Source organism: Tamandua tetradactyla, chromosome 7 (genome assembly GCF_023851605.1).
Source record: "Tamandua tetradactyla isolate mTamTet1 chromosome 7, mTamTet1.pri, whole genome shotgun sequence".
Taxonomy (NCBI): domain Eukaryota; kingdom Metazoa; phylum Chordata; class Mammalia; order Pilosa; family Myrmecophagidae; genus Tamandua; species Tamandua tetradactyla.
The window spans coordinates 158934235-158951006 of NC_135333.1; the positions used below are offsets into that span (position 1 = coordinate 158934235).

The following is a 16772-nucleotide window of genomic DNA, read 5'->3' on the forward strand; positions in this document are numbered from 1 at the left end:
TTTAAAAATAAGGAGCATAAAGATTTATTAGATGGAAAAATTAGCAGATAATAAAATGCTGGACATTTAAAATACGGCTATTTAGATGATGCATATAATATGTAGAATGTGACATAAAATTGAAGAATTCATGTAATTTGGAGTATTTAATGGAGTTTTCTCCGCAATATACAGCTTGTATTAGGAGTTGCTGAATGAGCATGATTTGCACCTTCAGAAGAGAGGAAGTAGCCATACCATTTCAGAGAGGGCATGATTAGTATGGTGTCTAAATGAACAGCAGTGGGGAGGGCTTAAGAATAAATGCAAGGCTTTTTATAAAATATCTGGTCCGTACATGCATTATAACCATAAGTCATGGGAGCACAAAAGGAAGTAGAATATATAGCGTCTGGATTTTGGATTATACATATCTAGTAGCATTGACAAGCCATGAAACAGCAAGAAAAATAAGTCCAAGGAAGATAAATAGATAGGTCATGGTATATTATACATTGTATAAATTTGTGCTGATGGAATTAAAATTAATTGAAATCTTATCCTGGAAAAGATTCATCTTAAACTTGGCCTTGAGGAGGAGGCAAAATGACATTTAGAAAGAGCCTGAGCTTTGATGTAAAGCAGGCCTGGAATAGAAATCTAGTTCTGAAATTCATCAGTTGTGTCAGCTTGTGCAAGTTCCTGAACTGCTCTGAGACTTTAGTTTCTCACCGTTTAAAATGGGGATGATATCTACCTTCTAAAGTTGTGAGGATGAAATTCGACTATATGTTTTCTTTTTCATAATAGCCACAATGAATAGAAGTTTATTTTCTTCATTTTCTCACTTCATCTGCCATACTTTGTATTAAGTCATCATATTCTCTACTGTATATAAAAATAATACAATTTGCTGGGAAATTTAGAAAACAGTTAAAATTTATGTAATTTCAAAAGGAATTTTTTTAATTTTATAAATCATAGTCATTGTTAATTTTGGAATAGTAAAGAATTTGATATGTAGGTTATATCTGTGTGATTTTTTTAATAGTTAAACTAATAACTCCAGTGATTTTTTTTATCATATAGGATCCCTCTATGTCTGGAAGGTTGCTAAGTAACTGATGATTGAAAATTCCTGGTTGGTCATGACAAACCTCAACCAATGTCTGTGCAGACATGGTAAGGAAACTAGCAAGGGTTTCTCAGTAATGATGAAGCAAGAGAGCATCAAGTCCTCTGTGAAAACAAAAACAAGCAATTCTTTAAGAAAGCTTTAAACGACCACTGAACTCTGAACCAGAGCCCAAATAATGAATACCGAGATACCTCCTTAACTAGAAATGTTATCCCAGCAGTGCAGCTGTAAGATAATTAGACAACCCAGATCACGATGCTGAACTACAGTACTATAGTTATAGAATTAATTCAGAGGACGTGTTATTAAAGTTTGGGGTTTATCAGAAGCCAGCTTTTTTTGAGCTAAATTTAAAAAATCAATGTGCTGGATAAGCTGCCTATTATAGATGGGACCTATGAGATCCTTTACGTAGATGCAAAAATTCAGCAATGAATTTCTAAGCAAAATAATGAGATTATTGCACTCTGACACTAAAACAGAAAATAGTATTTTAGATGCCTTGAGGACATGTTCAGAAATAAATTTATATTCTACATGCTTATTTCTAAGATTCTAAAAGACATACTGATGACCACTAATATGCTAAAATCTAGTACCTAGATATGTATCTGAAACATGCAGCAATTCTGTACTTAATTAGCTGAAGAATAAATCAAGAATAATTGGAAGGTGTAAGGTATGAATATTACTGTAAAATACAATACTTTCCCTCTCTTTATAACCAGTTTTAAAGTTTACATCTAGAAAGAAATCTAAATAGTAAACAAAATTTTGACTTTATCAATAAATGATGAAAGCTGTCATTATTTAAGATTTTAAACATGGGCATTAAGGGTAAAAGAAAGGAGACATTTAATGACCAGAAACATTTTTTTTGAGGTCTAAAATATGGTACATTATTTCAGACACCTTGATGTGGTGTACTTAGAAACCATGGAGCAGGTTTGTGAATTCAACATACTACTATCCATTCATCTCTAAAGTGGGATACTCACACATCCTACATTTCTTTCAGTACTGTAAATAAATGAGATACTATACCAAGTTAAATAGTTTTGATATTTATAACAGGTAAAAATAATTCCAAAAAAACAATAGAAGCCTAGAAAGACAAAGCTTCACAAACAAATCTCCGACATGAGATATGCCCCTTCTATTTATAAACGTAATTGTTGCATAAGAATTAAGTAAAGCAGAAGTACAATGTGAAGGGAATTTTCTGCATATGTTTTAAAAGTTATTTTTAGTTTTATCTAGAATTATGCAAATATATAATGTTTTTATATAATACATTATATATATTATATATACAATGTTTTTATATAATATATATAATATGTTTTTTATATATAAAACATCACAGATACCTAGGTACCATACCTACCTTTGAACTAGCTAGGCAAGGAAAATCTGATGGTTGACTCAGTTGACTGCTTTTTTTTCAAAGCAGTATATATATTTTCTGCCCTAATTCCACATGGGTTCTACTAGAAGATTAGTTTCCAGACTGAAGAACAAGTCCATCTGCAAGAGAGAAGCCCATACTTTAGTCTAGGAGTTGATTTCCTTTCTAAATCCTCCAAACTCCTTTCATATAATTGTAAGTGTGAATGACAAACTTTCCCAAGGATGGGTTTTTCAAAGGTAATTGAATGAAACAAAGAAAAAGCTTTTAAGGTTGGTAGATATTCCAGCAATGTGAACATTTTAAGCTAAGGCACAAAATTTTATAAATATCCTCTCAAGCTCCTCCAAACCAGATGGTCCCTTATTAAGACACCAGGGTAAGCCCTTGTCATTGGCCCCTGACCACGGCTGTAGCTGTGGTCACTGATTGTATTGCCATATTTAGGGTGTAGTTTCAGAGTGGGTTCTGAAGCAAGAACTGGATGACCTAATTAAACAAAGCATCAGAAAACTTTCTTAGGGGAGCAGCTTTAGGGGTAAAAGATGATAGAAGAAATGAGTTAGTCAGAAGAAGTCTAGTTAGGATTCAGGATAAGGATAGAAAATTGCTGGGTATACCATTACAGGGTTTGAGAAGTAGTATTAAATTAATAAATTGAATCAGTTTCAGATGGTGATGTTAAGACATTTTGGAAGTAAGAGGATCAAAAGGAAAGATGGGATTAGAATAGGAAACCTGGTTAAAAAAAGAGAATATTTGTGGTCACCAAGGCAAAGATGACTAGGGTCTGTACAATGGGAATTGAGAAGGAAGGAAGAGAGTATGGGACGTTGAGAGATATAAATACTGTATTTTTTCAATGGACTGACCTTTCCCTAGTTTCTTGCTGGATTGCTGAAGATATTGAATATAAGAAGATAAATTGAGACATAATAGCTGTCTTCAAATAATAAGGCTATTATTGGAAAAGGTAGTAGACCTGTGGGAGAAAATTATGCTAAAGTAATTTTATTTATTAATAGAAGGAATTGCTCATGATTATTCAACATTGAATACCTAGCTATATTTCAGTCACTGTGGGAATGCAAGGCACAAAGTCTAGTGGGAAAAACAAAGAAGAAAACAATTATAATTCACTGTGATAAGTGCCAGTTGGAAAGTATGGATGGGAGTTATGCAGAGGAAATGATGCCTAAATTGAATTTTTAAAAAGAGTAGCCATTACCTAGGCAAGGGGAGGGAAGAGGAGAGGGCTTTTTGAGTAGAGGGCACAACATTCACAAAGATAGGGAGGTGTGAGGAAATGTCAGTTCTTTAAAAATTTCAGATTATTCAATAATGCTGGAGCATAGAATGTAACCAATAGTTGGATATGGGAATGAGGTTGGAGAGGTCAGCTGGGACCAGAGTCTTGAATATGATGCCAAGTGATCTGGACTTTATCTTGAAGGCAATGTTAAGCTGTCATGGAGTTTTAAGCAGGGAGTGACAGGATCACATTCATATTTTTAAAAATTTGCGTTTAAAACTGGCAGCATTATGAATTAATGGTGTCAGGGAGAGAAGGACAACTTTTCAGTAAAGCTGAGCTATTTCAGTAAAGGCAAGTGGAAGTGATTAGGACATAAACCAAGGAGGTAGCGATGGGAATGGAGATGAGGGAACATATTAAGTAGTAGGACTCCAGAGGACTCTAAGGTCAATTGAATCAAAGGGATGGACTGGTAAAAGAGAGGAAGGCTCAAATGAATTCCTGGTTTAGACTTGGAATGCTAACCTTAGAAAAAGTAATCAGTTCCCCACCTCTAAAAACTAGAAACTTCCAAGCAGAATCTGCATGATTATCTACTAGAGACTTCTGCAATGAGGAGATGTCTGAACTTGGATTCAGACATCCTATATGTCTGAACATATAGGATGTATGAGCTCCCTATAACTCTAAGAAAGTCCTATTTACATCTTCCTTACTAAAAAGTTAAGAAACTATAGGAGAATTTTGTCAAAGGAACAATTTCGCCAGAGATGAATGTATAGATTTTCCCATATTTCTTCAGTAATTTATACAGGTCTGTAGGGATTTTCCAGTAACCATGTAGGTTTAATTCTTCATCTAGACATTAGTAAACATCTAGACAAATTGTCTTAAGATGCATATTAAAGTTTGTATATAATATAAAGTTCTTTGTACATAAAAATTTTAATAGTACATGCATATGGTTCCTATAATAACTACATCTGAAAGAAACTCCTAAGATTTAGGTAAAAATATGTCTTGGATCTGGTATAAATCTCTCTATATTAAGACATTTAGTCCATCTGAAGCTGAAAATTGTCACATTCAATCAATAGTCGTTAATGATGATGAGAAAGGAATCAATCTGGAAAACAATCAAACGGCAAAATCACTTTCCAAAAAGAAACAAAGCCTTCATAATAAAAACACAAAACACAACTTAGTAAGCATCAAAATAATTGAGGTCAAATGGCCAGTTCAGTGAGTAAGATAAAACTATAGTCAATAGCAAACTCTCCTTCCCTTTGGGCCAGATACTTGGACAATATTAGGCAGAGCTGCTTTTGATGACTTCCGCCTTGCCTCCCTTTCTGCGGTGGCATCTTCTGGGTTGTTGCACTCTTGTGCTGCCCAGCCTCACTGCTCCTGGTGCTCCACCCCATCCTTCTTTTCCCAGCGGACTTAGGGTCTTCTTTTCTGCTCCCTGGTCCAGAACAGTCCAAGGTGCCGATGACCCAAAACTTTGGGATTTAACATAGTTGTATTTGTCTATGCTGTAAACCTAAGTGATAAGTGATGGTGTGCATTTCAATGACCTCAATCAGTGGGAGACTTATTTTTGGGTAGAGAGCAGGCAGCCCTTTGGATGGGTCTTGAATCATAGAATGTACAGGTAGCGGCTTATATTTATATTTATAACACTTTCCTTCCAAAAATGTCCAGTATAACATTACACCCGAGATACCATTCAATTAACAAACATGCATTTCTCTATTTGGTCCTTTAAAAAAAAAGAGGATGTGTAGCAATCACCCAGGACACATTCTTGTCACAATCATGACTCAGGATTTTCACAGGCATGTGATCTATAGACTTTCCTCAGTGTTGTTTTTCCACGCTATCTCTTTTATTGTGTGTGTGCTCATCATAAAACTCCTAAATGTGATAATCTGTAAAATTTTCCATGACTATGGAAAGGCATAGCATTTTAATAGACTCCATGAACAAAAGTCCATTTTCTTTTGTTCGTTGTTTCCTTGTCTGGCTGCCAAACTTGCTGATGGTAACTTAACGAGCAAAGGGTAAACTATTACCCCTTAATTGTTTTCCACTGGATACTTTGTAGAAGGCTTTTTGAAATATATTTATATAGTTAACAGAGAGTTGTGACTGTTTAGTAAGTCATTGTCTATAAAAGGTTTTGTTTGATAATCATCATCACGTATTCTATTGCTCTGTGCCAACAGCACACTCTCACCCTCAGAGATTGCTTTCTCAAAGTCAAAGCCATCTCTTTGGACTTGGATGTTTCTTTTAAAGTTTTCTCTGACATCTGTGTTATTTTCGAGATCCCAGTGCATCTGCTTTTCTTTTATTGTAGAAAATAGATTCATTATTTTCAAGAAGATTGTGATCATCAGACTTTGTCTCCCTACTTATTTCTCTCAAACTTCTGTATTTATCATATCCTATTGCTTTAGAGTAGTCCTTCTACTCTGAGTCAAAACTCTGATTTTCTAATATAGGCGATTTTAAAATGCATGCCAGTGGGCAATTTGATCTTTAAATGTGGTATTCGTAAATAAAGCATTATTAGAATTCAAGGATGTTTCCAACTTCTGTATTTTCACACATTTGTCTAGGTCTCTATGCTAAATTATTCTGCACTTGACCTCTAACCACTTTTCCTCCTTCTTTTTCCAGTAATAACTCTAAGCTTTTTCCTTAGTCACCACGAGCTGTCCTACTTCTCTAGTCCAGTCGTACACTTCTATTCTGTTTACTTGAGCTGCCTGCTTGCTCTGAAGTTCATTTTCCATTCTTTTCAGAGAGGACAGAATTTGTATATGGTAAGTGCAATTGATATTCTTTGTTATTTGGTAGGCAAGTGTGATGGTTTGAAGCTGTATGTACCCCAGAAAAGTTTATGTTCTTAAAGCTAATCCATTCCTGTGGGTGTGGACTCATTGTAAATAGGGTCTTTTGATGAGTAGGATTTTAATTTAAGATGTGACCTGCCCTTTTCAGGTCCTAATCCTTTTACTGAAGTCCTTTACGAGAAGTTAAAAGACAGAGCTGACATAGGAAAAAAGCCCCAGAGAAGCTCAGAAAAAAGCAAGAGGAACAGAGCATTCACAGAAAACAGAGAGGAAGCCACTAAAGCCAGAAATTGGAAGCAAGGAAACCCAGCAGAGAAGAGAGGGACCACAGACGTGGCCATGTGCGTTCCCATGTGTCAGAAGAGTCCTGGATAACCAGCAACCATTCTTCAAGCAAAGGGTATCATCCTGCTGATGCCTTGATTTGGACATTTTCGTGGTCTCAGAACTGTAAATGTGTACGTTAATAAATCCCCATTGTGAAAGCCAACCCATTTCTGGTATATTGCATTTCATCAGATTTAACAAACGAAAACAGCAAGTAACTAACTTTTAATATGAAAGCTGTTCTATAAATTATTAAACATAACAGTTACAAGTGGCTGAGTGCCAATCTTGCTCTTTTAGCTGTAGAAAAGGAAAGGATTTTCTTACAAAACGATGACTGTATACAACTGGTAAAATATTCATGCTAGCTACTCATAGCAATAAAATGTTAGAGTTAGAAATACTGATATCCTTAAATCACCATTTCTCCTTCTATGATAGTAGAACATAGAACTATATACTAAATCTATAGCAATATTCTTTCCATATTATTTTATAGGTCATTCTAATTCAAATTTTAATTTAAAAGTAACCATTTCCTAAAACTTTTTCTATTACCAATGAAAAATTGTGTTGACAATTCCCTACTATTTTGTCAGTGGTAGCCTACTTTTCTTAGAATAATTGATTTCCATTGCTCAAGCTAGATAGATCAGAAATTTAACACGCTAAGGAGATAAATAAATCTAAATTTACAGAGCATCTTTTCCTCTCTCAGTATAAATATTTAATTGTTCCAGGAGAAATTTTTCTGAAAAATTGTGACACATAATAGGATTCATTCTCCCTGTAAGTAAGGCACTAGTTATTTGTCTGAGAGAGGAACTAACACTTTTTAAATCTTTTTAAGTGATGGCTCTATTCTAGACACCTTAAAATATTCCCTTTAATCCTCTCTATATCCTACAAACCAACTTTTTTTTTTTTTTTTAACCTCTATTGCACAAATGAGTAATTGAGGTTAAATAACTTTCCTGTGGTTGCACAGTTAGGGTCGGGAAGAGCTGGAATTAAAAACACACGGCTGATTCTAAAAACAAACAAACAAAAAACACAGGGCTGATTCTAAAGCTCATATTCTTTTCGATTTCTTAGTATAGGCTTCTCTTGCTCACTCTTAGGAGGGAAATATGTTTTAGGAGGGAAATAAGTCTTGTAATATATTATAAGCCCTTTCTTGAGATCCTTATGGTGTGGTGTATAAGAATGTGAGTTTTGAGGTTGAATTATTGGAGTTCAGAGCTCAATTCTATGGTTAATTGTGCTATATTGGGCAATTGATGTCTCTGTACCTCAGTTTCTTTAACAGCAAAAAAGGAAGTGATTATATTAATACATTCTCTATAGTGTACTAAGTGATGAAAGAATACATAGCAAGTACTTAATAGGGTGGTCAATACATAGTAAGCATTTAATAGATTTTGTTTTTAAGGATATCCTTAACATGCTAGGATAAGGGGTAAGGATATCCTTACCCACTGTAAAATTTGTTCTTTTATCTTTTTAATTTTGTTTATTTTTGTGGGTAGGGAAAAAGATATCTGGGTTGTAAGCTATTTTCCTCATGGCTACTTATATCTGACCCATTTAGTAACCAATATTCTGTTTTAGGGCATTGTGCAGATTTACACATCCATTTTTTTTTTTCCTTCGTTTGTTATAGAAGATAAGGACATGGCAAAGAATTATTTGCTAGCCTTCCATTTGAGAGGTGACGTCTACTTCTCCTTCCCTTGAATATGGAACCTAGCGTCTTGCTTGATGAACAGAGCATGAAATGTGAAGTTCTGGGACTTTTGAAGCTGAATAATAGGAAGCCTCTCAGCTTCTACCCACACCTCTTGGAATGCTCACTCTGGGAGTTCTCAGCCACCACGGAAGAAGTCTGACTGCCTCGAGACCTCCAGGTTGGAGAGGCCATGTGTAGCACTCTGATCAGCAGGCCCAGCCAAGCCTGGCCTGCCAGTCATCCAGATCAGGCTGCCAAGTGAGGGGAAAGCGGTCCTGGGCCCTCCAGACAAGTTATCCACCAGTTGAAGTTCCTGAGGACCTTGGTTGACAGAGGAATCTCCCAGTGGTTCCCTATGCCAATTCTCGACCCATGAAATCATGAGATATAATAAATGATTATTTTAGGCCACTAGGCTTGGGGTTCATTTATCACATAGAAAGGCCTCTCTGAGGACACCTTATTTGAGAAGAAATCTGATCGAAGCTTTAAGATTATGCTTTTACTCACTCTTTCACTACTTAATTCAATCATCTATTCATTGAGCAATCATTTATTAACTATGCACTGTGCAAAGTGCTGAATAAGATAATCATTAATATCTTTTGAGGTGAACAGACATGTAGAGATAATATGCATCATATAAACGTGCTGTGAAAGACATATGCACATAGAGCTTAGAGAACACAATAAAGGGGTATCTGGCCCAATCACGCAGAAGTCAGGAAGATGTATTTTTTTAAGTAAAACTCCTTTCAAAGGAGTGAGCTTAGGAGACTGCATATTCATCCAAATGATACTGCCATAGCTCAAAACACACGTGGGGCTTCTCTTTTTGCTTTTTTGCACACAAGAGAACAGTGCCTGGCCCACAGGCACTGCATAAATATTTTTTGAATTGAAATTGCTTTAAGATTCGGTTTATAAATCATACAAGAAAATGTTCCTCGCCACTTGCTACTCCTCCCTTTCCAGCCATAACCATCTTATCATTCATTCCCCTTATTTATCAGACTTGGCCCTGGTTTTTTTTCTCCCTCAACTCAAATCTATCCTGAAAGAATGAAGATTTGCCACTATTTAGGATATTCAAACGAATATCTGGTTCACTTTAAAGGACGATCCAAAAAGGAAGTGTTAAAAATATTTTTAGCAGTAGTAGCAGCAGAGCCAGCGTGAGTGCAGGGCCTCCCAAGGTGACTCATTTGAAAGAAGCATCATTCATTTGGATGTTTAAGAGATTTTATGTTTTTTTAAGGAGCAATTACATTGCTTTTTAGTCTTGCCATGTTTTTGCGGGCATTCACTTAGGTGAATTTGATCTCATTTGTGCCCATGTATTCAACTCTTTTCTATGCTCCCATCATTCCCTCATTTATGTCTTCCAGTTCAATCCTCTGTCTGGCTTCATATCATCTATACCCCAAAGTTTCCCTAAACCCTAAAATTCTGTTTTTCCTAAGCTTAGATATTTTACCCCACCTCCAAACATTATTTCTCCATTACCACCTACTCAATGGACAGTGCTTACTAGCTGAGTTAACTGTCTAAGGTGAAAATGTAGACATCATCTTGGACCCTTCCTGCTTCCTCATCCCTCACTACTGATCTCTCATCAAATCTTGCTGATTCTGCTTTCAAAATACATCCTGACTTTCCAATCATTCACCTCCACTACAATTGCTTCAATTTAGGATTTCATCAGTGCTTTGCTATACCATTGCCTCTTCTGCCTGGAATGCCTTTACCTACCTTGACCAACTAGTGGTGAATACATTATTCAAAACTCAGCTTAAACTCATGTCTTCTGTATTCCATAGCATCAGTTTCTGGCCTCTATAGTAGCCTTAAACACATTGTAGTATTATTAATTTATTTTCTGGTCTTTCTAGTTTTTTCTTTTCACAGTTTAGAATAATGCATGACATTTCAATAATTTATTCACTCACACATTCATTCGCTTATTCAACAGACACATATTCAACATGGGTCAACAGTCTGCTAGATACTGCTTATAACATAGACATGTTCTCAGACCTTATGGGCAAACAATATAATGTTGAAGATGGCCAATTAACCAGGTAATTATATTAAAGTGAAATAAGTATAATAATAGGTGGATGACAGACAGGCATAGGAAGATATAATGTAATTATATGGGATTAAACAAAGGTGTTCCTAAGGCAGTGACATTTATTCTGAAATGTGAAAGACGTATTTGGGTCAGCCAGTTTAGGAACAGGATGGTGGGACTAAGAGGGAGACTGTTCCATTCAGGTGAAGTAGCATGTGCAAAGATTCAGAGATCAGAGAGAAACATTGAGGGGAATTAAAAAAATTCTGTAAGGTGACCAATAAGCATTTATAGAATGAATAAGGTCTGGGGACATGAGTCCATCTGTAATGCCAAATTTTCTGAAGAACATAAAACATCTTTTGGTTTAATTGTACAGAAATCTTTTAAAAATAGTACGTGGGGGCTGCAAGGGTAGCTCAGTGGTAGAATTCTTGCCTGCCATGTGGGAGACCCAGGTTCAATTCCTGGTCCATGCACTGCGCCCCCCCACCCAAAAAAAACAAACAAACAAGCAAAACAAACAAAAATTCAACAACCGGTGCTGCAATAACAACTTACACACACGGAAAAATAATGAAATGTGATTCCTCCATACACCAGGCAAAAAAAAAAAAAAAGCCTTAACTTCTGTGTTCTCAAACTGCACAATTTCACTTTTATTTGACAATGCAAACTAATCAACAATAACTTCAGTAATCGTATTGCTGCAAAGTTGCTGTCAGCTGCCTATATTTAATACCCAATCTTTTCTTTTCCCTTGCTTAACAAAATCGGATTTGATTGGAGAAGCTAAATGCTCTGCCCTATTTTGATTGCTCTTGAGCTGTGTTACCCAATATAGTAACCACTGGTCACGTGTGGCTACTGAGCACATGAAATAAGGCCAGTTCTCACTGAGATGTGCTGTAATGTAAAATATATATCAGATTTAACAGGCTAAATACAAAAAAAACCTATAAAATATTAATAATTTTGATACTGATGCTATGTTAAAAAGATCCTATATCAGAGATATTACCAAGGAACACTGAACGAGGCCTTCACAATAGCCCTGTTTTTCTCTTTCTTTCCCAGACCTCCTTCGAGGTAAGGATGGACATGGGACCAAATTCTGGCCAATGAAACCTGAGTAGAATTTTGCTAGGGGTTTGCGGAGGTAGATTTTCTTTTTCTTTTTTTAAAGTTCCTGGTAAGAAAGGACTAAAACTCTACTACCCTTTTCCTCTCCAATGTCTTTCTTAATTGTGGGCATGATGGCTAGATCTATTGCAGTCATTTTTTTAAAGCCATTTTTAATGGGAGAAAGATCAAGAGAATCACTGAGATTTTGTTTTTGGAAACGTTGATTCATTTTCACTGTGTAGGAAAAAAGACACCCTATTGATTTAAGCTATTATTGTTTCTACTTCCTGCTCCTTACAGGCAGATGAATTAACTGATACTATTGTATCTAGTGCTGTCCCAGCGTGGATTGGATCACATTGCCCCATTTTTCCTATCCTCAGCATCTTCTGCTATGTACTTTTTTTGTTTTTGTTTTTGTTTTTGTTTTGCATGGGCAGGCATCAGGAATCGAATCCGGGTCTCCAGCACAGAAGGCAAGAACTCTGCCTGCTGAGCCACCATGGCCCACCCTTCTATGTACTTGTGCTTGTTTTTTTTTAAAAATAAAATTTTCTTTATTGCCTTTTATTGGGTGGAGTGTTCTGGAAATGTCAATTAGGGCAAGATGAATAATAATGCTGCTATTCTTCTCTATCCTAACTGATATTTTTGTCTATTTGTTTTATCAATTATTCAGAAGTAGGTGTTGAAATCCCCAACCATAATTGTGGTTTCACTTTCAGGTCTATCAGTGTTTTCACTACGTGTATTTTGAAACTTTGTTCTTAGGTACATAAACGATTAGGATGGTTAAGTCTTCTTGATGAATTGATACCTTTGTCATTATGAATTGACCCTCTTTATCCTGATAATACTCTTAATCTAAAAATCTACTTTGAGACTGATATCGCCACTAAGGATTTATTTTGATTAGTATTAAGATGGCATATCTTTTTACTTTTAAACTATTTGTGTTTTACATTAAAATGTGTCTTATAGGCAGCCTATGGCTGGGTCCTGCTTTCTTATCCAATCAGACTATCTTGCCTACTAATTGGGGATGTTTAGGCACTTTACATTTAGTGTGATAAAATCTGCAATCTTACTGTTTTCTATTTGCATTTTCTGTTTTTTGTTCCCTTTTACCTTTTTTTTTTTACCACTTTCTTTTGGGTCATATATTATTTTATGATTTCATTTTATCCTCCTTTGTTGATTCCATCTTCTCAAATCAGAGACCACAAGTTTCCCCCTGCTTTCCTCCTCCTATGTCATGGCCTGGAAACTCTCTAGGAAGTAAGCTGGGGCAGTCAAAGAGGTCAGCTTGTTTGTCTCCTGATTTTCATAGATCACTGTGTTTCATGACCTAATGTACAGTATCTTGAAAATTATTGTCATATATTTTAGATGGATTTCTAGTTGTTTTAGGGGAAGGTAAATCTGGTTTCTGTTACTCCATCTCAATCAAAAGTGGAGTCTCTTACTTCATCTTTTTAATGTAAGTTTTGATATGTACAACATGTACATTATAAAAGGTAATATAATGAATACTCTGCTTTTTATATTTTTTCTGTCACCTCTCTTCTTGTCAGGTTGTGAGCTTTTAATTAGAGCAACACAATCTTTGTTTCTTCTCTTTTTCTCCTACTCCACATCTAATCCATCAGCTGGCCTATAGTTACGTCTTTAAAAATTTATCTCAGTCTGTCCACATCTACCTCCAGTGCTTTCCTAGTGTAAGTCAATATCATTTCTGGAGACTACGCAATATCTTCTTAATTTGTTTCCCTATTTCGCATTCTTACCTCCTACCCCCAATTCTATTTTCCAAACAGCAGTTAGAATGATTTCTTTCTTTTTTAAAAATTGAAGTCTAATTTACATACAGTGATATGCACAAATAAAAGTATACAGTTCTATGAGTTTTAACAAATACATGTAATGAACTCTGTCATAAAGTTCCTTCATGGCCTTTCTTAGTCAATTTCCACCTGACCCATAGAAGTGACTACTGTTCTGATCTCTATTAGATTAGTTTTGGGGTTTTTAGAATCACAAAATATGCATTCTTTTGTATCTGGCTTCTTTTATTCAAAATTGTTTTTCAGATTCATTCATGTGGTTGTATGCATCAGTACTTTATTCCTTTTTATTTTTGAGTACTAATTCATTGTTTGAGCACACTACTATTTGTTTACCCATCTCCAACTAATGAACACCTGGGTTATTTTCAGGTTCTGCCTACTTACAAATAAAATTGCTATGAATATTTGTGTAAAAGTGCTTTTATGGATATACGATTTAATTTCTCTTAGATAGACATCTCTTGAGTAGTAATTCTAGGTCACTGAGTAGGTATGTGTTTAACTTCAAGAAAAATTGCCCAACCATTTTCTAAAGCAATTGTACCATTTTATTCTTCATCAGTGATGTATGGGATCAGGCCACTTCACATCCTTGTCAACATTTAGTGTTGTCAATATCTTTAATTTTAGCCGTTTTAATAGGTATTCAGTGAAATCTAATACCAATTTAAATTTCCATTTCCTGATAGCGAATGATGTTGAACACTTTTTCATATACTTATTGGCCATTTGTGTATCTTAGTGAAGCGTCTGTTCACAACTTTTGCCAATTTAGAAAAAAATGGCTATTTGTCTTTTTTTGTTATTGATTTGTAGGAATTTTTTATATGTTCTGGATACAAGCACTTTATAAAAAGTATTTTGCAAATATTTTCTTCACGTTTGCAGTTTGTTTATTTTTAATAGTGTCCTTTAATGAGCAGAAGTTTTTAATATTGATAAAGTCCAATTTATCAGTTTTCTATTTTATGGTTTCTATTTTCTGGGTCCTGCTACATTTGTTCTCCCTAGGTCACAAAGATTTTCTGATTTCTCCTATAAGTGTTGTTGTTTTAATTTTTACATATAGGTATTGATCCATATTGAATTAATTTTCATGTATCATGTGAGGCAATGTTTAAGGTTTATTGAATTTCCATAGAGATATGCAGTTTTTCCAGGCCCATTTGTTGAAAAGATCTTTGTTTCCCAGTTGTGTTGTCTTTGATCAAAATCAATTGGTCAAAAATCAGCTTCAAAAATCAATTGACATGTCTGGAATTTCTATTCTGTTCCACTGATATTATTGATTGTCCTTACATTTACGCCACATTGTTTTGATCACTGTCACTTTACTGCAAATCTTGAAATCAGGTGATGTCATTCTCTCAATTTTGATTTTCTTTTTTTAGATTGTTCTAGTCATTCTAAATCATTTGTGTTTCCATGAAAGTTTTTGAATAAGCTTATGAGTTTCTAAAAAGAAAAAAAAATGTTCCCTGGAATTTGGATTGGGATTATATTGAATCTATAGATCAATTTGAGGAGAATTAAGATCTTAAATCTATTGATTTTCCCACTCATGAACGTGGCTTATTTCTCCACATATTTAGGTGCTCTTCAATTTCTCTCAGCAATGTTTTGTAGTTTTAGTGTGAAAGTCTTGGATATCTAATATTAAATGTATTCTTTTTTGTGTGTTTTGTTCTACTTTAAATGTTATATTTAAATAGATTTCATTTTCCTAATGTTTGTTGCTGGTATATAAACATGCAATTCATTTTTTGAATATTGACTTCTGCCTTATGATCATACTAAACTCACATCTTACTTCTAGTTAAGTTTTTTTCACCGATTCCTTAGGATTTTCTATATGCACAATCATGTTACTGCAAATAAAAATAGTTTTATTCTTCCTTTCCAAAATGTATGCTTTTATTTCTTTTTCTTGCTTTACTGGATAGAATCTGTAGTATATTGTTGAATAGTGGCAAGAATGGCTTCCTTGCCTTGTTTGTTCATGAAAGATACTAGTCTGTAGTTTTATTTTCTTGTTAAACTCTTGTTCAGTTTTGAGATCAACGTTATGCTGGCTTGAAAAAATAAGCTGGGAAGTGCTGCCTCCTCCTTTCTGGAAGAGTTTGTGTCACATTGGTGTTATTTCTTCCATAGATGTTTGATGGGATTTACCAGTGAAACCCCACAAATTCACCAGAATAGCTTCCAACTTTGATCTTTTTTCCCCCACCATCTAGCAAAGTACTTTTTTTCTATGTTTGGACTTAATTTTCCTGTGCTGGAAGAGAAAGTGCCTTCAGGCAAAAAGCTAAGATGAAGGGGTACTCATTTTGTGTGTTTCCCTGTTCTCAGGGATCACAGTCCTGCAGGGTTTGATGTCCAATTTCGGAAAACTGTTACTTCATATATTTTATTCAGTTTTATAGTTATTTATGACTGAGGTGTCAGGCTAACACCCATTGTTTCCATCATGGCCCGAATGGGAGTTTAGAGTGATCTTTTTCAGGTGAAAATCACACTGTGCCAGTCCTTGACTCAAAACTCCCCATCTAAATAGGATGCTACCTTACTCAGAGCAAAACCCAAATTATTTCGTATGGCCTATAAGGCCCCACATGAGCTAGCTTCCTGCTATGTGATTTTACTTCTTACATTCAAACCCTCATTTTGCTCTAGCCATGCAAATCTTACTATTCTTCAATATATCCAGCTTTTCTACTTGCTGTTTCCTCTATGTGCAAAGCTCTTCCCTCAGATCTTCACACGATTCACTTCGTTCACATCTTAGCTCAAATCTTATCCCATAAAGTGGTCCACTCTGACTGCAGACAGAGCGCCTCCATCTCCTAGTTGTGCTTTATGTATGTTCACAACACTTATCACTTTTGACCTGTATTATACATTGTATAATGCCTATCTGGTCATGGATATAATCTTCATGAGGAATCCCTATAATAATTAAAAAATCTCTAGTACTTCGAACAGTAACACATAGTAGGTGCTCCATAACTATTTTCTAGAATAAACGCCTA

The 16772-nt window shown here is 35.1% G+C and overlaps 1 long non-coding RNA gene across 1 annotated transcript; it reads left to right on the forward strand.

The window, feature by feature from the left end:
- Positions 1-6447: 6447 nt before the first annotated feature.
- LOC143690277 (uncharacterized) lies at positions 6448-9100 on the forward strand. Its single transcript, XR_013179098.1, has 3 exons — positions 6448-6611; positions 6790-7041; positions 8632-9100. It is a non-coding gene; the product is annotated as an uncharacterized LOC143690277 (long non-coding RNA).
- The last annotated feature ends 7672 nt before the right edge of the window (positions 9101-16772 follow it).